The sequence below is a fragment of the Phascolarctos cinereus genome, unplaced genomic scaffold (assembly GCF_003287225.1).
Source record: "Phascolarctos cinereus isolate Bilbo 61053 unplaced genomic scaffold, phaCin_HiC Scaffold_5;HRSCAF=322, whole genome shotgun sequence".
Lineage (NCBI taxonomy): Eukaryota > Metazoa > Chordata > Mammalia > Diprotodontia > Phascolarctidae > Phascolarctos > Phascolarctos cinereus.
In genome coordinates this window covers 212,713,025-212,735,932 of record NW_027555958.1, presented here as the reverse complement: position 1 = coordinate 212,735,932, position 22,908 = coordinate 212,713,025, and positions in this window count along the sequence as shown.

Here is a 22,908-nt window from a genome sequence, read left to right as displayed (position 1 = left end):
TAATAAACTTGAGGACTTCTCAATATGATTAGGAGTGAAGCAAAGACATTCATTATCATCACTATTATTCAATATTGTATTTAAAAAGATAGCTATAGCAATAACACAAGAAAAAGAAACTGAAAAGGATGAGAATAGACAACAGGGAAAAACAATTATCGCTCTTTGCAGATGATATGATGGTATACTTAGAGAATCAACTAAAAAGCTAATTGAAACAATGAACAACTTTAGTAAAGTGGCAGGGTATAAAATAAACCCACATGAATCATAAGCATTCCTATATATTACCAACCAAACTCAGCAGGAAGCAATAGAAAGAGAAATTCCATTTAAAATAACTGCAGACAATGTAAAACACACTTGAGAATCTGCCTGCCAAGACAAACCTCAAGACTGTATGAACACAATTACAAAACACGTTTCACACAAAGAAAGACAGACATAAACAACGGGGAAAATATTAAATTGCTCATGGGTAGGCTGAGTCAATATTTTTAAAAAGTGACAATTCTATCTAAATCAATTTGCTTTTTCAAAGCTATGTCAATAAAATTACCAATGAACTATTTTATAGAGCTAGAAAAAATAATAACAAAATTCATCTGGAAGAACAAAAGATCAAGAATATCATGGAAGTTAGTGAAAAAATGTTACAGAAGGCAGCCAAGTAGTACCAGATTTCAAACTATATTACAAAACTGTACAACAAATCCTCAAAACAATCTGGTGGTGGTTAAGAAATACAGTGGTGAATCTGGGGAATTAGATGCACAATGCACGATACTAAATAACCATAGTAATTTACTATATGATGATACTAAAGATCCAGGCTTTGGGGGCTAGAATTCGCTATTTGAAGAAAAAAAATTCTGGGAAAACTGGAAAATAGTTTGGCAAAAACTAGGCTATATGCAAAATAAGGTCAAAATGGGTAAATTATTAAGACACAAAGGGTGATATTATAAGTAGATTAGGAGACCTTAGAAAATTTTACCTGTCAGATTTATGAAAATGGAGGAGTTAATGACCAAATGAAATAGAAGGTACCATGGAAAGCAAAGAGGTAGCTACATGGCTATATAGATACCTATGAGGCAGGTAGATTGCTCAGTAAATAGAGCACTAGGCCTGCAGTCAGCAAGACCTGAGTTCAAACCTGACCTCAGACACTTACTAGGGGTATGACCCTGGGCAAGTCACTCAACCTTTCTTTGTTTTTATCCATTTGAGAAAGATAAACCACTCCAGTATCTTTGTTAAGAAAACTCCATGGACGGTATGATTGATGAGGTCATGAAGGGCTGGACACACCTGAAATGACTGAACAACACCAGTGGAAAGTAAAATGGTTCATTTTGATTACATAGAACTAAAAATGTTTTGCGCAAGTAAAACCAATGCAGCAAAAATAAGAAGGAAAGCAGGAAAGTGGGGAGGGGGCAGGATTACAGGAAGTTTCTCTGATAAAGGCTTCATTTCTCAAATATATTGGGAACTGAGTCAAATTTATAAAAATAAGAGTCATTCCCTAACTGATAAATGGTCAAAGAATATGAAAAGGCAATTTTCAGAAAAAGAAATTAAAGCTATCAATAGTCACACAAAAATTTGCTCTAAATCACTAAAAATTACAGAAATGCAAATTAAAACAACTCACACCTGTTAGATTAACTAACATGACAGAAAGAGGAAATGATAAATTTGGGAAGGGATGTGGAAAAATAGGTACACTAATGCTCTGTTGGTGGGGTTGTGAACTGGTCCAACTATTTTGCAGAACAATTTGGATCTATGTCTAAAGTGCTATCATACTGTCCATACCCTTTGACTCAGTCTCACACAAATCAAGACATCACCCCATAATGACATCGGTTATCTTCAAAAAAAAAAGGGGGAAGCAGCAACAATAACCACTACTGGTTCTGTATCCCAAAGAGATCAAAGAAAAAGGAAAAAAGACCCATCTATACAAAAATATTTACAGCAGCTCTTTTTGTGGTAGCAAAGAATTAGAAATTGAGGAAATACCAATCAGGTTGGGGATAGCTAAACAAGTTGTGGTGAATGATTGGATGGAATACTGTTGTGCCATAAGAAATGACAAGGCAGATATTTTCAGAAAAACCTAGGAAGATTTATATGAACTTATGCAAAGTGAAGTGAGCAGAATGAGAACACTGTACACAGTAACAATATTGTCAAAATGATTAACTTTGATAGGTTTAGCTGTTGTGATCAGTACAATGATCCACAATTCTAAAGGATTCATGATGAAAAATGCTATCCACCTCCAGAGAAAGGCCTGATGAACTCTTAAGCACAAACTGAAGCATATTTTCCCTTAATTTTTCCTGTGTTTTTAATTTTATTTTATTTTTGCAACATGGCTGGTATGGAAATATATTTTGCATGATTTCACATGTGTAATGGGTATCATATTATTTGCCTTCTCAATGGGTGGGATAGCAACTGGATAGAGAGAGGAATTTGGAACTGAAAGTAAAGAAAAATCTTTAAATAAAGAAATAAAATAATAAATATTTTTAAAAGAAAAAAATTGGAAAGTTAGGAAGAAAGGAAGGTTTGGGTAGAAGCATAATGAATTCTGTTTTTAAGTACATTCACATGTTCAGTAATACTTCTCTGGCACCGTCCTGGAGAAATAACAGTAACTCCCCCTACTCACCCTCTCAGTCTGATACTGGTTTGTTTTATTTCACTGTAAGACTTAAAAGGTAATCCAGAAATATGCTATGGAATTGCCTTTCTCTCTATCTGTCTCTGTCTTTGTCTCTCCCTCCCTCCCTCTTCATTTTTTTCCCTCTTCAGCTCAGTCTAAAAGGAAAAAAAAGATATACTTTTAATAAAATTAAAGACTTCTTAGCATTCCTAATGAGATAAACAGAGCTAAGTAGAAGCTTTAAAGGCACGAATTCTAGGGAAGAGAGAAAATTTTAAAAGCAGAATAATTATAAGTAATCTGAAAAAGCTGAATGATAATCAAGTGCTCATGTCCACTATCTCTAACTCTGGGCCTGGGTAAGGGAAGAAGGAAAGGGAAGGGATACAGGACTGGAGAGGAGACTCTGACACTTCTGAGGTATTTAACATTGAAAAATTCAATTAAAATTTGTGTGTTCCAGGCAATTAACTCCTTATTTTCCACAGAAGGAATGTCAATCTTAAAACTCCTTGAAGGCAGAGGTTATTTCTTTTCTAGCTTTTTCTACCAGTGGCTTACACACAGTAGGTGCTTAATAATTATTTATTGAATTTTATTCAGTGGTCAGGATTTGAGCCTTGACACACAAATGTATTTTCCAGATGAATGATGCATACTCCTTTAAACACTGACTTTTCCCCTCAGGGAACTGAGAGGGAAACTTTCCTTCCTCAGAATTCAGATTGTTCTTCATAACTTTTTACTAGGTACAAACAACTGTTTGTTTTATTTGGTATTATAGCTTTTTGTGTACAAGTTTTATCTCTCCAATCTGATGGAAAGTTCTTTGAGGGATCATCAATGCCTCATAATAATAATATATATGATAATAATAATTAAATTGATGACAACAATGATAATGATGATGATAACAATAACTCATCTTTATTTAGTGATATAAGTTTTTCACATTTTCTTCACAACAACCCCTGTGAAATGGGTGTTATAAACCTTATTAACAGCTTTTAATTCAAAAGAAAACAGTCCCAGTGAGGTGATTTACACATAGCCAAGCATCCATTAAGTGTCATAATCAGCATTTGTACCCAGGTATTAAAGTCCATAGTTCTTTTTATTTGCCTTTTTATCTCATTCAGCAGTCATCAAAAAGTAAATGGCAAATAGCTTTAAATATGTGGGTCTATCATGTGGATCACAAGAAAAGAAGTTTAGTTTGTATTTTCCTTGCTCCCAGAAAGTAGAGCAAAGGTGGAAGAGTGTACAATTTTTGCAACCAGTTTACTTTGTCTGGAACTCAGAAAATTTGTGTCGGTCCAGTACAAGATAAGAAGGATTTTAAGGAATCAGTTTATGCCCTGTCCCACCAAGTCCCAAGATCCACTAGACAGAGCGCCTAACTAACTTCCATGGGATGAAGGATCAGAGATTGTGGAAGGAAAGAGGCAGAGCCATAAACTTGTCAGTATAGGGGACTCTAGAGCAGAATAACCCATGTTCAGTGTTTGTACAGAAATTTGAAGAAAGTAGGGTCAATAAGAGAGAAAGAAATAAAATAAATCACAAACTATTGAGTTGACAAGCAAAACTAAAAAATAAGCTAAACCTTAATATATTAAAAAGGTAAATCAAATAACCAAAATGAAAAATGAAAAGGAAGAATTCACAAGAAATGAAAAAGAAATAAAGGATCATGGGATCATGGTACAAAAATGGGAAGGAGCTTCAGAGGCTATCTATTCCAATAGCCATATTTTACAGATAAGGAAATTAAGACCCAGCGAAATTAAATGACTTGCATAGGTAATAAGCATAAGAGTTGGGACTCAACCCCAGATTGCAAGTGGAGCAAAGCAATTGACTCCATGTTATCTTTAATTCTATTTAAATTTTTTCCTGTTTTAAAGGTTACAACTTCATTTCCAACTCTACTCCACATCAGATGCCAAATGTGATGAAATAACTAATTATTTCTGATAACTTGATAAGGTCAATTTAAATAGGAAAGCAACTAATTGCTCTATTACTCTGAGCAGGTAGGTGATAATGTGGGCATTTTCCTCAGCAGTGGCCTTGTGATTTTATGGGGTCTCTGTTTCCTGTCCTCCGTACCCACTGCACACATATACACACACACACACACACACACACACACACACACACACACACACACGCACACACAAGCAATTATGTCTTCCCTTCCTCCAATTTAGAGTTCTTTGACTACTACTTGTCCTGAGAACAGCTTGAGTTTCCTTGCCTAGATATGAAAATTCATAGTTATGGCTTTGTTTCAGAATCACAGAGATGATACATGAAACCATGAGTTCATCCAAAAAGAAGGTATAGAAATAGAAAGGAGGACCAGGATAGAGCCTGAAAAATACCCACAGTTATTACATAGGTCATATATAAAGACCTAGTGAAAACTTAGAGAGAAGGCCAGCAACCAGGCAAACACAAAATATGCAATGAATACAATTTCACTCTTGAATTTTCTTGAATCACAAAAATACACATAATAAATCATGACTAGAATTGACATGTAGTGATCAGGGTTTTGACCTAGAGTTTATGCTGACAAAATGTTAACAGTTTAAAGGCAAGAGCTATTTTATTTCTGTCTTTGTATATCAAAACCAAGCATAGTACACTGGCATGCAGTGGTGCTAATTAATGCTTTTTTAAAAAAAAGGTAATGATTTGGACTTCTGGGAGCCAAAATGGTGGAGTAAGCAATAATCACTGTAACTCTCCCATATTCACCTTCAAACAACCATAAAATAGCACGCCAAAACAAATCCTGGAGTAGTAGAAACAATAGAAACAATCTTTGAGTCCAAGAAACTTGGAACGTCAGCAAGAAAGGTACTCACTTGCACAAAAGGAGAACACATTCTAGGACAGGAAGGATACCAGTAAGCCAGCAGCAAGTCCCTCCTCAGCAAACCAGCAGGAGATCCTGAGCCCCAGTGTGGTGCAACAGACAAATACCAACACCAGGACCCCCCACATACTTTAGCATACCCAGGGGAACTGACAGACTCCAGCTTCAAGAACCACCACATGCTTCAGCATAGCCCTAGGGAAATGCAGGAACATCCCCTGGGCCTCAGCACTGCAAGATGCCACCACTAGGACCCCAGCTCAGGAGGGTAAGCTACCAGACTCCTATGACCTCCAGCAGCGCCAGCCAAGCTCTACCCCACCCCCTCAGCACAGCACCAGACACAAGGGCCTCTTGGGGGTCTCAGGATAACATCAGCACAACACCAGGTAAACAGCCAGAGCACAAGAAGCCTAAGGGAGTTCCCTGTCCATCCTAGGTACAGGGCTAAAATTTAAAAGAAAGGAAAAAGGCATTCAAAAAAAATCAACAAAAAGTAATCTGACCATAGAAAGTTATTAGGGTGACAGGGAAGGCCAAGACACAAACTCAGAAACAGACAAAAATGTCATAACTCCTATGGGTGAAACCCCAAAGAAAAACAGTAAGTGGTCTTGGGCCCAGAAAGAACTCATGGAAGGGCTCAAAAGGGAATTTAAAAATCATATAAGAGAGGTAGAAGAAAAAATGGGAAAATAAATGAGAGTAAGGCAAGAGAATTTTGAAAAAAGTCAACAGCTTGGAAAAACTGCTTAAAAAGTAGAATTGGCCAAATGGAAAAGAAAGTACAAAAGATAATTGAGGAAAATAACACCTTAAAATCAAGCAAGTGGAAGCTAATGACTCTATGAGACATCAAGAATCAATCAAACAAATTCAAGAGAAAGAAAAGATGGAAGAAAATGTAAAATATCTCATGGGAGAAACAACTGACTTGGAAAATAGATCCAGAATCCAAGGAACATTATAGCCAAATTTCAAAACTATCAGGCCAAGGAAAAATACTTCAAGTGGCCAGAAAGAAATAATTCAAATATCAGGGAGTCACAATCAGGATTACACAGAACTTGGCAGCTGCAACATTAAAGAAATGGAGGTCATGAAACATGATACTCTGGAAGGCAAAGGAAGTAGACCTACAATCAAGAATCACTTAGCCAGCAAAATTAAGCATAATACATCAAGGGAAAAAATAATCATTCAATGAAATAGGATTCTAAGCTTTCATAAGGAGACCAGAACTAAGTCAAAATTTTTATTTTCAATATCAAGACCCAAGAGAAGCATAAACAGGTAAAAAGAGAAAAGAAAACATAAGGGATTCAATAGAGCTAAACTATTGACATCCTTACATAGGAAAATGACACTTGTAATTCTTAAAAATTGTACTACCAGCTAAAAGGGATATACATAGATAGACGGTACAGGTATAAGGTGAATTTGAGGGAATGACATAAAAAATAATTAAGGGATGAGAAAGAGGAGTACATTGGGTACAGAATGAAGGGAGAGGTAGAATGGGGTAAATTATTTCACATGAAGAAGCATGTAAGACCTATTATAGTGGAAGAGGACAAGGGAAGGTGGACTGTCAGCATCACTTGAACCTTACTGTCATCAGTATTGTCTCAAAGACGGAATCATATACACAAGCAGTTGAATATAGAAATCTGTCTCACCCAACAGAGAAATAGGAGAGGAGGAGATCAAGTAAAGGGGGTGGGGTAGTGACTGACAGAAGGGAGAGCAGATCAGGTTTCTGTCAGGTAGATAGAAGCAAAACACTGGTGAGGAGAGAAAGGGTGAAAGGAGACAGAGGACAAATGGGAAAGAATAGGATGGAAAGAAATACATAAATAGTAATCATAACTGTGAATGAGAATGGGATGAACTCTTCCATAAAATGGAAGTAGATAGCAGAGCAGTTCAAAAACTGGAAGCCTAAAATATGTTGCTTACAAAAAACATACTTGAAGTAGAGAGACATACACAGAGTAAAGGTAAGGGGTTGGAGCAGAATCTATTATGTTGTAGCTGAAGTTAAAAAAAAAAAAACACCCAGGGATAGCAATCCTGATCTCAGACAAAGCAAATGCAAAAATAGATCAATTAAAAGAGATAAGGAGGAAAACTATATCTTGCTAAAAGCTACCATAGACAGCGAAATAGTATCAATGCTAAACATATGTCTACCAAGCAGTATAGCATCCAAATTCTTAAAGTTAAGTGAGTTACAGGAAGAAATAGATAGCAAAATTATACTAGTGGTAAACCTCAACTGTACCCACTCAGAACTTGATAAATCCAACCAAAAAATAAAGAAGAAAGAAGCTAAGGAGGTAAATACAATATTAGAAAAGTTAGATATGATAGACCTTTGGCATGATTTAGACATAAAGGGTAACACCATAAGCAAATTAGAAGAGCAAGGAATAGTCTTCTTATCAGATCTATGGGGAGGGGAAGAATTCATGACCAAAGAAGAGATAACATTACAAAATATAAAATATATCATTTTGATTGTATTAAATTAAAAGGCATTTGTACAAACAAAACCAATGTAACCAAGAGTAGAAGGAAAGTAGAAAGCTAGGAAACAATCTTTACAGCAAGTATCTCTGATGAAGGTCTTATTTTACAAATATATAGAGAACTGAGTCATTTTTAAAAATTATTATTTATTTATTTATTTATTTTTAGTTTTCAACATTCACGTCCTAAGATTTTGTGTTTTAAATTTTCTCCCCCTCTCCCTCCTCTCACTTCCCCAATATGGTGTGCAAGCTGATATAGTCTCTACTTATACATTCATATCAAACACATTTTCACATTAGTCATGATGTAAAGAAGAATTAGAATTATTTGGAGGAACCACAAGAAAGAAGAAACAAGACAAAACAACAAAAAGAGAGCAAATAGTATGTTTTCATCTGCATTTGGACTCCTAAGGAGAACTGAGTCAAATTTACAAGAATATAAGCCATTCTCCAATTGATAAATGGTCAAAGGAAATGAACAGGCAGTTTTCAGATGAAGAAATCAAAGCTATCTATAGGCATATGAAGAAGTGCTCTAAATCATTTTTGCTAAGAGAAATGCAAATTAAAACAACTCTGAGATACTACCTCCCACCTGTCAGATTAGCTAATACAACAGAAAAGGAAAACCATAAGTGTTGGCAAGGATGTGGGAATATTGGAACACTGATGCACTGTTGGTGGAATTGTGACTTAATCCAACCATTCTGGAGAGCCATTTGGAACTATGCCCAAAGGGCAACCTAACTGTGCATACCCTTTGATCCAGAAATACCACTGCTAGGTCTGTATCCCAAAGAGATCATAAAAAAGAGAAAAGGACCTACATGCACAAAATATTTATAGCAGCTCTTTTTGTGGTAGCAAAACATTGGGAACTGAGGGGATGTTTACCAATTGGGGAATGGCTGAACAACAAGCTGTGGTTTATGAATGTAATGAATACTATCGTGCATTGAAAACTGAGGAATGGGCAGATTTCATAAAAACCTGGAAAGACTTGTACAGACTGATGCAAAGTGAAATGAGCAGAACCAGGAAAACAGCATACACAATATCCGCAACATTGTGTGGTGATCAACTTTCATTAACTCACCTCTTTTCAGCAACACAGTGATCTAAGACAAGTACAAAGGATTCAGGAATGAAAATGCTATCCATATCCAGATAAGGAAGCATTTTTTCCCTTTACTTTATTCTTTCTCATGTTCTTGTTTCTCAATTGTGACTAATATGGAAATATTTTTACATGATGGTATATGTATAAACTATATCAAGCTGCCTATCATTTTCAGAAGAGAGGAGGGGAAGGGAGGAAGGGAGAGAGAAAAATTTAGAACTCAAAAATCTTGTAAAACAGAATGCTAAAAATGCTTTTGACATGTAACTGGGAAAAATGAAATACTATTTAAGGAGGAAAAAGATAATGATTCAGAAAAGATAGGTCAAATAAATTAGGAGAGGCAGGAGACAATGTTATGAAAGCTGAAGTAGGAAAGAAGAGGTGGTGACAGGGTCAAAAGCTGAAGAACAGGAATAAGAAATGAGAAAAGGCTATTGAATTTAGCAATTAAAAAGACCTTAGAAATTTTGGATGGAATAATTTCTTTTGAGTGATAAGGTCACAAGGGTTGAGAAATGAGCAGGAAGAGGATGGACTGGTCTGCCACCCTTCTTTATCCACCCTCTCTCTTCTAGCATCATAATTTCTGTATGCACATAATACTGGTTCTAAAGTATTGCACTAAAGTATTAATGGCTAGTAGCTAAAAGTATTTATCCCTCAGGAATATTTGTATTTTAACAAAGGACAACTCCTGAACAAGTCAAAAGAATGAATGTCTAATGGCAGAATTTTAGGCAGTTACACAGTCCAGCATATAGGAGTGTCTAGGGTCAGAGGGACCCTCCAAGTATCTTTCAAATCATAAAATCAAGAATTTTGCTTCTTTGTGCCATATCTGTATAAAACTTCTCTAACCTTTACCACATTTTTGCTGTGGCTGGTTGGACATTGAAATAGTGCACAATCTCTCTGCTGAATGGGAGGTATCAAAATGTCCAAGACTGGCTCAGAGCAGACTTTCTGCTAGGTCAGATGCTCTCTGCCTAGTTAATAACAATTCGTCCTTTAAAAATCAACCCAAATGCCACCTCCTCCAAAAAGCCCTTCTTGATCTAAGGTGGGAACAAACTTTTCCCTCAGACTTCACATAGTAGTGGGACATGTACTTCTTCCATTCATTTGTCAATAAATATTATGCATTACGGTTGTCTATGCTGGTATCATCTCCCTACTAACCAGATGTTTAAGCTCCAGAAAGGTAACAGCTTTTCTTTATCAGAATCCTTTATATTAGGTGCTTAACAATCATGCTGTTATAGGTTTCTACTTAAGTCATCAGAATCCCTCTAACCCTCTCCCTTGAATTAAGATCCAAGAATGGTGTGGCTGCAGGTTCCTCTAACTTTTGAGATATCCCATTAAAATATAAGAAACTTAGTGTTAAGATCATCTAGGTCATCATGTAGGAGGGTAACGTGAATCAGTGGGGAAAGTAATAGATTTGAAGTCAAGGGTTGTTGTTATTGTGCAGTTGTACAGTCACGTATGATGCTTTGTGACCCCAGGGACCATCGCACACCAGGCCTTTCTGTCTTCCACCATCTCTTAAAGTCTGTCCAAGTTCATATTCATTGTTTCCATGACATTCTCCATCTCATTCTCTGCCATTCCCTTTTCCTTTTGCCTTCAATCTTTCCCAACATCAGGGTCTTTTCCAAAGAGTCCTGTCCTCCCTAGATTCAAATTTCGCTCAGGTACTTACTACCTTTTTGATCTTGAGTAATCTCTCTGGGTCTCTTTTCTTAGCTACAAAAGTAGAGTACAAAAGAAACAGGAGACTACTAAAGTCCCTTCTAACTCTCAACAGGTGATAACAGAGATTTCAAATCAAATTCCTCAAGCAACCTAGCATGTAACCATGGGGATCTCTTTATATTGTTTTTGCTCCTCCCAAGAATATGTACAGTTAAAGGTTTCAATAAATTCATAAATGAAGAATCATAATGGATTATTGAAGGGAAGTTAGAGACAGTCACATACATATGTAGACATATATAGAGAGAGATATAGAGATATATCTCTCTCTATATATATATATGTACTTATGTATTTCAAAGTATGAGAATGTAATTATAGTGAGCAGTGTTGAAAATGATGGGAAGGGAGAGGGGAGGGGAATGCCATAGCTATATCCATTTGGCATTTCTAATTTCATCCCTCCACTTCTCAGTAGTACAAATTGCTTTTGAAAGATCCTCCCATCCCCTCACTCTCTTCTCTCTTTTCCCTCTTTCCTATTTTTCTTTTCATCCACTAAAGTCCTATTCACATTTCTCATCATGGTATAGAAATGACTTTACATTCTTGAAGATAATATCCGCAGTGCATAAACATTGGCAAGTGCTCCCAAGATAGAAAGGAATTAAGGATGGCCACAGAGATGGACACATTTCTTTCATCCAAGAATCAGGCTGAGTATGAAAAAATTCAGAAAGTTGGCCATCAGGAGTGAATTATTTGAGCCAAAGATATTCATCCTGGTCTCTGATACATACAACCCCTATGATTGTGAGTCAGTCATGTTACCTCTCTGGGCCTCAGTTTCTTGTCAGATAAGATGATTTCTGATTTCCTTCCAGGTCTAAATTTGTCTTGGTAATTCACATTCTAGCCAGATTATTATCCCAGCAATCTTTTGGCCATCTGCTCTGCCAACTTATGAGAACTGACCCCCCCACACACACACACACATGCATGCACGTGTGCACGCACACAACACTCCTTTTCCTCTGTGAACAGTTGTCAAATCAATCCTACCAAAGCTTCTAGAAAAGATACTTTGAAATATACGCCTCAATGAGTCCACTCACTTTCCCTCTAACTTTCCAAACTAAAACATCCCTTCCTGGTTACCACTTCTATTTATATGTTTTCTTCCCATTTCAGAACATAAGTTCCTTGAAGGCAGGTCTTGCATTTATATCTGCATCCCCAGTACTTATCAAGCTCATTTGAAAACACAGACCTTTTTGAACTACTGTGAGACCTTTCTCCTCCTCTTCTTCCAAAGTGAGAAATGAATGGAGATCAAGGTGGAAGAATACTTGAGATTTAGAAATTGTATTTAGGGTTAGTGGCAGAGGAGACATTCTAATTTCTCTCTTGTTTATTTCTTTCTTAAACCGCTATGCCTCAGGGCCACTACATCATTCTCCCACAAATCATCCCTTTGAGAAACTGCCACTACTGGATAAACTATTTGTCTGCCCCAGTGTTTCCTTACTTGTTTCTGTTCTCTAAAAAATGCTCACGGTTGCAAATTGGATCCAGAATTTACTCACCAACCCTTTACATGTTGACTTTGAAGCAATATCATCAGTCATTTAACTTGTCTGGTCCTGACATTCATTTCCACATTTGTAGATTGTTCCCCAAGTATATTCTCTAAACATTTCACAAGACCAAAACAAACAGTAAATATCACTGGGGGAGGAAGGAGTGAGATATCAAGCCTAACTTGTATGTAGGTAACCACCCAAGAAGTCCTTGATATAAGACCCAGGAATGCATAATTGTAGAAGGAGTCCTAAAGACACCACCAACCTGGAATTCATTGTACTGTCTGTCTGCTCTCAGATTCTGCTAGGCAAATTACAAGGTGTTACTGAGATCTATAATGATCCATCAACACACTGTTTTGGATACAAAATATCCTCTTCAGTTAGTCCCTCTGATTTAATAAAGAAATACCCACTTGCTGAAAACCAGTTACTTCTTGTACTCCGGTGGTTCTGATCTTCAGGGAAAAATATGAAAGAAAATGGAAGGGCCAACTGGCACTATAACAAGAAAGAAAGATACAGACAACCATCTTTTATCTCAATAAAACCAAAATTCTTAACAAATCCTTCTTTGATTTTTCACAAGAGTGTGGAGGTGACTGTTTTTCACTCAGTCAATCAACAAGCATGTACTAAATACACACCATAAATCAAGAATCATGTGTTTGGGGGACACAATGTGGTACAGTCCTTGTCATCAAGGATGGCACAGATACATACACAGTGTATGGTGAGGGGAACAGGAGGAGTTTTGTTGGAATATAATACAATCATAAATAAGTACAAACAGGCATCTAGTTGGTGTAGTAGCTAGAGTGTTGCACTTGAAGGAGGAAAAACCTAAATGAAAATCTTGTCTATGACATTTACTAGCTATGTGACTCTGGGCAAGTAGGTTAACCTTATTCAGCCTCAGTTTCCTCATATGTAAAATAGGAATGTAAAGCATAAATAAAAGTGCTGAATAAACTTTAAAGTGCTAAATAAATGCTAACTTTTATTACAAGATGTAAACAAATTGAATCCAAAATTATTACGGAGGGGGAATCAGCATTGGAGGGGAAATGAGGAAAGGCTTCTTAAAGGAGGTAATACTTCTTGAAGATTATGTAAGTAAAGTTTAAACCCTGTCTGGCCTACTAAACTGAAATGACTTGAAATATAGGGTCAGTAAGAGAGCGGATGTCTGGTCAGAGATTATTCCACAGTAGTTATGGCAGACCAAGTTAGAGGAAGCGCAATCTATGTAAAGGATAAAAGAACTCTCAGAGTATTGATATATAGGTATAGCTCCTCTGAACTGAAAGAATTCAGAAATGCTTTTACTTGGCACTTCACAAAGGACTTGGGGGGGTCAGTTAAGGAACTTGACCTGGGGGTCTAATATTTCTATCTCATGAGGGCTTATAATTGAATCAATTCAACCAATCCCATACTTAAAGATTTAGTCTTAACTACCTATTATTACTAGATGTTTTAAAGCATAGTAGAGGAAGAAAAAAATCTTCACTTGAAGGGCAAAAAAATGAAAGTGTGGAGGGAAAGAAAAGATCAGTCCAAGGCACCATCCTCTTCCAGAAGAGGGCAGTGCTGAGGAATGTGAAACTCATCTTAGAGCCTGATCTTGGGGCTCAAACTAATTCAATCCACTACAAATATGTTTGAATGGATTTGTGATCTCATCAAGGTAGACAATCCTTCCATTGATGCAGGTCACAGCAGATCTATTTCTGTCTATTCTCTACTATTCTTTCAAGTGTCCTCCAATTAATCGTTCATAGTTGAATGAATACAATCTCTATGAAAGAATTCCATTTTCTCCTGCTATCAAAAGGGCACCTGCGCTGCCCACCTTCTTTTTTTGATTTTACATTTCTATAATAACATGCTTTCCTCACATGCTTATTCAAAGTTCTTTGCTATGTGTTGCAGCTTTCAATTTGCTTCTCTATTGTCCTCTAAATGAAAGTCAGTTTTAATTCTTTGGAGACCATAATGCTCCATTACTTATAACCTTATAAGACCTGAGGCAGAATATGAGTTTTTAAAAGGTTTTTTTTTTCCCTAGGAGCAATTTGTAGTCATTGAAGGAGCTTTGTGATTTCTTGAGAGAAATCTAGCCCACTCTCCTCTACTTGAGTAATTCTAGCGCCATTTGCACTATATGTTGAATGTGGAAACACACACACACACACACATATACCCATTCATACCACATATACTCAAACATACCCATTCAAACTGATACATAATTTCTCTAGATTGCTCATCAAAATGCATATCAAAATCTGGACAATAAGGATTCTTCATTTTGTTTTCCTTGGTGGATAATTGAATTATTTGCAGTAACTATGAAACACATCTAGAGAGTCCTATAATATTCTTGGGCTTGATAGAACAAGCACTGTCATCCACAAACAGGAATATTTGCAGACTCTCATCATCCATAAAGAATCCTTCTTCTATGCTTCTGTGCTATGTCTTTTACATGAGTAAAGAGTTAATGATGTGTAGGTGTGAAGTTTCTGTATAGTCTACAAGTCTTTGGACTCATTCCATATTCCTATCTTCTAATATATTTCTCATTATCCTTACCTGCTTCCTCCTTTGCATTGATGTCACCAAATATCAAAGTCTGGTTTCCAAGAATAGCCACTTAAATCAAAGTGGCATTTTGTTTCAAAATCACCTTCTAACATATGTGAGATACATCTTTCACTTAATCTTGGGCCTCTTTGGTTATAGTCACAATTATTCTTCAAATAATCATATAGCAATCACCTTACAATCTTCAGACATCCAGCGTCATACTATCATATACCATCTAGTACTTACATTGATTTCAGGCTCCCATAAAGGTTAAAGGAGGCTGTACCATATCCAAGTGAACACTAATCAAATACCAATCCTATAATGTTCCAAGAGCCAGCTCCCCTCAGCATTTGTAGGATATTGTGAAATCCTGGCATTCTTTGCAAAGACAAGCAAGTGGTGAGTACTCCACCACTCTCCTTCAGGGGCTGTCTTAAGAATATATTTGCATATCAAAAAAACTGGAGAGATTGATTTGGATAATTAGAAGACTATTGAAAGACCACTGCTCTGCGTGGTCTTCTTAGAATCTACCTCAGACCCTTGATAGAGACTATAAAGCACATATGTAGCAAAAAAAAAATCGATTTATTTCGTACCGTCATTTAAGGTTTTGTTTCCCCCCACCCCCACCCTAGACCATACACAAATAGAAGCAGAAAGACCTAAATTCTGCCCTTGATTGCAGAAGAGACAGCCACCTTATAAATACTGCCATGCTTTCATTTGATAATAGAGTGACATCTTAGCTCATTCTTTTGATGAACCAGTTTGGGTTAGTTGTTATTTGTTTGGTTTAGACAAGGCTTACTGTATCTCCTTAAAATATTCAGAAAAAAAGGAAAACAATACAACAGTACTTTGAAAATAAGAGACATGAAATATCCAGTGGGTCTGGGGGAAACTTTAGAGTACTCTTGTAAAGTACTTAGTACTTATGGGGTGTGTGTGTGTGTGTGTGTGTGTGTGTTTAATTGTGGTACTTTCATTGCCCAGGACTTAAATTATCATATTTCACCTTCAAGATACTAGTCCCAAGAATCCAAGAGATTCATCTCCCCAGTCCAAAGAAATGCAAGACCAAAAAATTACAATAAGATTTAGAAGACTTTTTTTTGACCTAGAGATGGAAAAGAACTAGATGAAGAAAATGAAGCCTTAAGAGATTATTTTCTGAAGATTATACCGTGCTTCTCTCAACCATGGGACTTGGGTATCTAACTCAGGTTCTGAATATTTTATGGGTCAGAATCTTTTCCATACCATAACCCAATAACAGGTTAACTTTTTTACTTTACTTTTTTTGCTACTGATCTGGAGAATATACCTAGCTCAAAACAAAGGCACTTAAGGAAATATCATAATAATAAAGATAATAATAGGAATTTCTTCACATAGACTTGGAGCTCTCTCACAAATATCCTTGCCCTCATGAGGTAAACTAGGTAAACCAAGTGCTGGGTTAACAATGTTTATTTGTACCATAGTCATCCCTTGGGGCTTGAGTCCATCTAATGCTTTTGGAAATCTGTTAAACTTGCTCTAAGGAAAAAATGTTTTAATCTATATTTCTCTTATTTTTATTATTTGGAGCATTTTTGATGTAGCTGTTAGCTTTGGTTCCTTCTACTGAAAAAAATGTCTTTTCAAAAAATAGACTAATATGGAAATGGGCTTTGCATGACTCCACATGTATAATTGATATATTACTTGCCTTCTCAATGGGCAGGGAGAGAATGGGAGCTCAATTTTTTTAAATGAATGTTAAAATAAAGTATAATTTTTAAAATAGGCCCTGGTTTTATCAAGTTTTATTCTGTTTAAAATACAGTTTGTCTCTTCTTTGATTCTCAGAATTTAGATTCTTTGTTTATTTGGTGTGTTTATTGATTGATTTTTAGTACTTGCTTTTAGTTGCAAGCTAAATTCACTTTCCTTTTTTGCTTAAAAAAGTGTTTAATGATGCACATTTTCCCTTAAGAAGTTCCTTGGCTGCATTTCTAAAGTTTTGATAAGCTGTCAAATTGTCATCACTTTTTTGATATAATTCTTTATTATTTTTATTACTTATATTTGACTGGGTCTTTTTTTCCAAACAAATTTGTATTCACATCTTTTGTTTTCATGTCACCTACATTTTCTACATTTCCTCTCCCTTATCTACTCGCAGAGAAAGATCCCTTAAAAGGAAGAATTTTTTTAGGAAGATCTAAAAAAAAAATTAGAGAATTCAACAAAATTAAATAACATACATAAAAAAGGATGACATTTTATATATAGTGGTCACATTCCCCAAACTCTGCAAAGAACCAAATGGGCATATCTTTATGTACCTTTCTTGGGCCCAAGTGTGGTAATTATAATTTTACCAGATTCAATTTTATTTTTGTTGCTGTTATTTTTTCCATTGTATATTGTAATCATTTTATATTATCTTCTGAGTCATATTTGTTGTATGGCAATTTGTTTAAGTATTAAGTATTAGGTATCTAGTTTGTTTATATTTCTTTGGTAATGCAAAAAAAGCTACTGAAATATTTTAGTATTTCTCCTTTAAAATCAACTTCCTTGGCATGCACCTAGTAGTGCAATTCCTGGGTCAAATTACATAGGTATTTTAGGAAGTCTCTTTGCACAGTTCCAGATTGCTTTCCAGAATACTTGTACCAATTTACAACTCAACCAAAAATGCATCAGTCTTTTTTTCCCCCACAATCTCTCTAATATACACTATTCCAATACATTGTCTTCTTTTCCATTTAGCTAATTGTGAGGTAAACATTTAGGGAAGTTTTGGTTTGAATTATTCTTCATATCTTTGATGTTGAGCATTATTTCTTATGGTTGTTAATGGCTTTGCATTTCTTCTTTTAAAAACTGATTGTTGATTTCTTTTGATCGATCACTTACCTATTAGGGGATGACCCTTGATCTTATTTGTTCCTGTTGTTTATATATCTTGGATATTGGACTTTTATCAGGGGCTTTTTTTTATAAGATTCCTCCCCCAGAGGAATCCCCTTCTTATCCTACTTTCATGAATTTTGTTAATGCAAAAGTCTTTCAACTTAATGAAAGTGAAATCACTTATTCTATCTTTTGTAACTGCTTTTATCCCTTATTTGACGCCCTCTCCCCAGCTATGACTGTTTAACACTAAAAGAATCACGTGTGTCAATAAATGCAAAAATTTACTTGGTCCTTCAAGTTATTCAGAATTTTGAATAAGTACTTCATCTGCCTCTCTTTGGTTTTTAATGATATGATCCTTATTATACATTTAACATATCCATTTAAAATTTATTGTGCTACATAAGATGTTGATCTAAACTTAATTCCTGCTAAATTTCTTTTCCAATCTTCCCTGTTGTTAACTGGATAAAATTCAGTGTCAAAATTACATTGACACTCTAAATCTTGCCAAATACGCTGGGTTCCCCACTCCTCAAGGTAATCTATGGTTGTGGGGGCAGCTAGATGGTGTAGTGGATAAAGTCTGGAGTCAGGAAGACTCATCTTCATGAGTTCAAATCCGGCCTCAGACACTTACTACTTGTGTGACCCTGAGCAAGTCACTTAACTCTGTTTGCCTCAGTTCCTCATCAATAAAATGCCCTGGAGAAAGAAATGGCAAACCACTCTGGTATCTTTGTCAAGAAAACCCCAAATGGGATCACAAAGAGTCAGACACAAAGGGAAAATGACTGAAAAATCTATGTTTCTATGATCCATTCTTTCATTTATATATTAAATTTTATTTTTTCAGTTATCAAACATTTATTTATTTTACCCTTCAACTAAGAAACAACCAACAAATAACTAATTAAACAACTAAAAAAAAGAAAAACTGACAAAATCTTTGTAATAAATAAGCAGAATCAAGAAAAACAAATTCTCCTAGAGGTTACATACAAAAGTGTTTATCTCAGTTTACATATTGGTTCATTCCTTCTCTGTCAGGAAAGCATAGCATTCTTTAACACTGGTTCTGTGGAATCATGGTTGATATTTTCACTGATCAGAGTTCTTCAGTCTTTCATTTTTCCTAATATTTATATTATTGATTTATAATATAAATTGTTTTCCTGGCCTTTCTCATTTCACTCTGCATCATTTCATAATAGTTTCCCCTGGTTTCTCTAAAACTATTTCTTTCTTAGTTTCTTACAAAACAATAGCATTCCATTACAAAAATAATTTGGTTGGCAATTTCCCTAATAACATCTTAGATACTAATTCTTTGCCACTACAAAAAGAGCTGCTATAAACCTTTTTTATATGTATAGAACTTTTTCCTCTTTCTTTGATCTTCTTGGGAGTATAAATAGATCTAGTAGTGGTATTGTTGAGTCATATGGTATGCACAATTTAATAAATTTGAGGGTAGAGTTCCAAATTGCTTTCTTGAATGGATAGATCAGTTTACAACTTCATAAACATTACATCAGTGTGTCTGCTTTCCCACAGACCTTACAACGTTTGAAATTTTCTTTTTTGCCAATTTTACCAATCTGATGGGTGTGAGGTAGAACAGACATAGTTTAATTTGTATTCCTCTAATTATTAGTGATTTTGTGCATTTTTCATATGGTTATAGCTAGCTTGTATGTCTTCCCTTAACAGCTACTTCTTCATATTATTTAACATTTATTAATTAAAAATGGCTCATTCTTACAAATATAAATTAGTTCCATATACATATGTTGGAAGTGAGAACCTTATCAGAAAAATATTCTGCAAAAGTTTTTTCCTCCAGGTTAACTGCTTTATTTCTAGTCTTAAGTATTTTTTAACTTTTAACAAAACTGTCTAATTTATCCACTGTGATGGTCTGCAATCTTGGTTTTGACCAGCTGATTCTCTAGGATTGTATAATTTAGTCTCCATTTATTTTTAAATCCTTTCTTCAAATTCATTTTACTAATTATAATTTTATTTCACTGTAGTAGGTCAAAACAGTATTTAATATTTCTATTTTTCTGCATTTATTTATATGATTTTTATATCCTGGCATTTGAGAGATTTTAGTTAAGATGCAATATGAAGTTGACAAAACAGGTAAACACCTTACAATACCCATTTATTAATCAAGAGACATCTATAATATATAACTTTTAAAGAAATTTGTATTTCTGAATATAAATTCAAGTCTCCAAATATTTTATCATTAATTACTTCTGTTTATTCATTTCACCCTGTAGGTCATATGTTGAAATCACCCATAATTTTTATGTTACTATTTCTGCCGTATTTCATTTAGCTTTTACTCTAGATGCTATGAAACTGAGTACATGTGTATTTAGCGTTGATATTATTCCATTCGTTCATCAGAATTAGTTTAAAAAATTAAGAATGAATAATAAAAGATATAGTATGAACCTGAAACAACTCAACTGTGAATGATTTAAACAAGTATTTAAAGTTTTTAAAAGCAGAAATATACCACAAAAATGGCATAAATACTCACTAAAATAATTTTAGCTACATCTTTAACCAAAAGACACTAATTTCCACAAGAAAGAGAACAAGAGTCCAGAATGTGTATTAGTTAGAAAACATCTGACTTACTCGCCAGTTAGAGAGAGGTGACTGCCAAGTTAAACATCAGGTAAAAAATATAATTCATTTAAAAAATCTAATGAAGGGGACTAGAGTTAATCAAAATGGTGGAGAAGGAGAAGAGAAGTATCACCAATCTCTACCCCATGCCTTTTCAACATAGATCTGGAAAATGTACTGGACATTAACGAATGAAAAACCGAAGAGAGAAAAAAATTACGATTCATTTTTCCAGCTTACCAAAGGAAAATAGACAAAGAAGTTTATGGGCACTGGGGACAGAGTCTAGTCAGAAATAGCCATATGACAAATATTCCAGCAAAGAAAGAGTCTGTGTACCAGGGCCAGAAGAGTTCCTAGATCTAATATAGAAGGGTCTGATAACCTTTTGTGGTGGGCAGGAATAAATGCCAACTTGAAGTCCTATCACTCATAAAACCTAGACATCCCCTCCCCAAATGAGCAGAGCCCATCCCTGAAGTCTGAAGTCAAGAAGTAGCCTGGGAAAATTAACCACAGTCAGAATCACATAACATGTAATAACCATCACTATAAAGAAGTGGAGAACTTGGAATATGACATTCCAGAAGTAAACATATATGTATACACACACACACACACACACACATACATATATAATATATATTATATATATTACATATTATATATATATATATGTTTACTACCAGGAATATCTTATCCAGAAAAACTGAATATACTCATATGGGCAAAAAATAATGTAATTTTAATGAAATAGAGGACTTTCAAGCAATCTTGATGAAAAGGGTAAAGCTACATATAAATGTTGAAGTGCAAACATAGAAATCAAGAGAAACATAAAAAAGTAAACAAAAGCAAACAATCAAAATGAACTAATTTTTTTTTGAAGTTTGCATTCTAATATGGGGAGATGATACACATGTCCCTGCAGAACCTTGTCATCATCAGGGATCACAGAGAAAGTCTAATTAGACAGTTTGGCAGTGAGTCTGTTGGGGTTTTTTGGGGGGCTTTTGGTTGGGTTTTTTTTTAATATCTTAAAAGAATGGAAAAGAAGGAGTAGAGGAATACATGGGAAGATATGCAGAAAAAGAGAGAAAGGATGAGGAAAATTATCTTACAAAATGAAGCTGTCCAAGTAGAAATCTATACAATAAAGGAGGAAGGCATTGGAGGAACAAGTGGCACTTAAAACTCATTCTCATCTAACTATGTCAAAGGAGAGAAAACACACAGAGAACTGGTTGTAGAAATACATTTCACTCAACAGGGGAAAAAAGTAAGAGATAAAGAGAGTAGGGTAGTTTAAGGGAGTAATTACTCTTAATCAAATCAAACTCTAATTGAAGGCATATGAATAGATTTATATCATCTTTTTTTTTCAGTGGCAAAGAATTAGAAAGGAGATGTCCATCAACTGAAGAATAGATGAACAAGTTATAGCATATGAATGTGATGAAATACCATGGTGCTGTAAGAAGTGATGAACTGAATGGTTTCAGAGAAACCTGGGAAGAAAACTGATTAGAGTGAAGTGAGCAGAAATAGTAGAAAAATGTATACAATGTCAAAAATATTTTAGAAAAACAATTTTGAAAGACATAGGGACTCTGATCAATGTAATGACCAACCATGATTCTAGAGGACTCACACTGAAATATTTAATCATCTTAATAGAGAGACAATGGACTAGTAGTACAGATTGAGCCAAGACTTCTTGTTTGTTTTCATTTTAACATGGTTAATGAAGGAATTGGGTTAACTTGATAATGAATTTTGTAAAAGAGATTTTGTTTTGCTTTCTTTCTCACTGGGGAAGGGAACACAGTTGAATACAGAGAACACATATTTTCAATGAGTAAAAAATCCATGACATTATAGATCTTTTTGAGCATTTTAGTATTATTTATTTATCTTTTAAACATCTTTTCCACTGCATATCTCTTTTAGTTTGGTCTATTTTTCTTTTCTTTTCTTTTCTTTTTTTTGGTTAGGCAATGGGGTTAAGTGACTTGCCCAGAGTCACACAACTAGTAAGCTATGTCTATTTTTATTGTTTGCCTTTTCTGGGAATATGATTGTCACCCCTACTTTCTTTAGACTTACCTGATGTATATTAGAGTCTTCTCTGGTCCCTCATTTTAACTCTGTGTTAATATTTATGGTTCACGTGTGCTTTTCATAAACAACATAAGGTTGAATTCTGTCTTCTAATTCATCTTGCGACTCTTCTCTGTCAAATG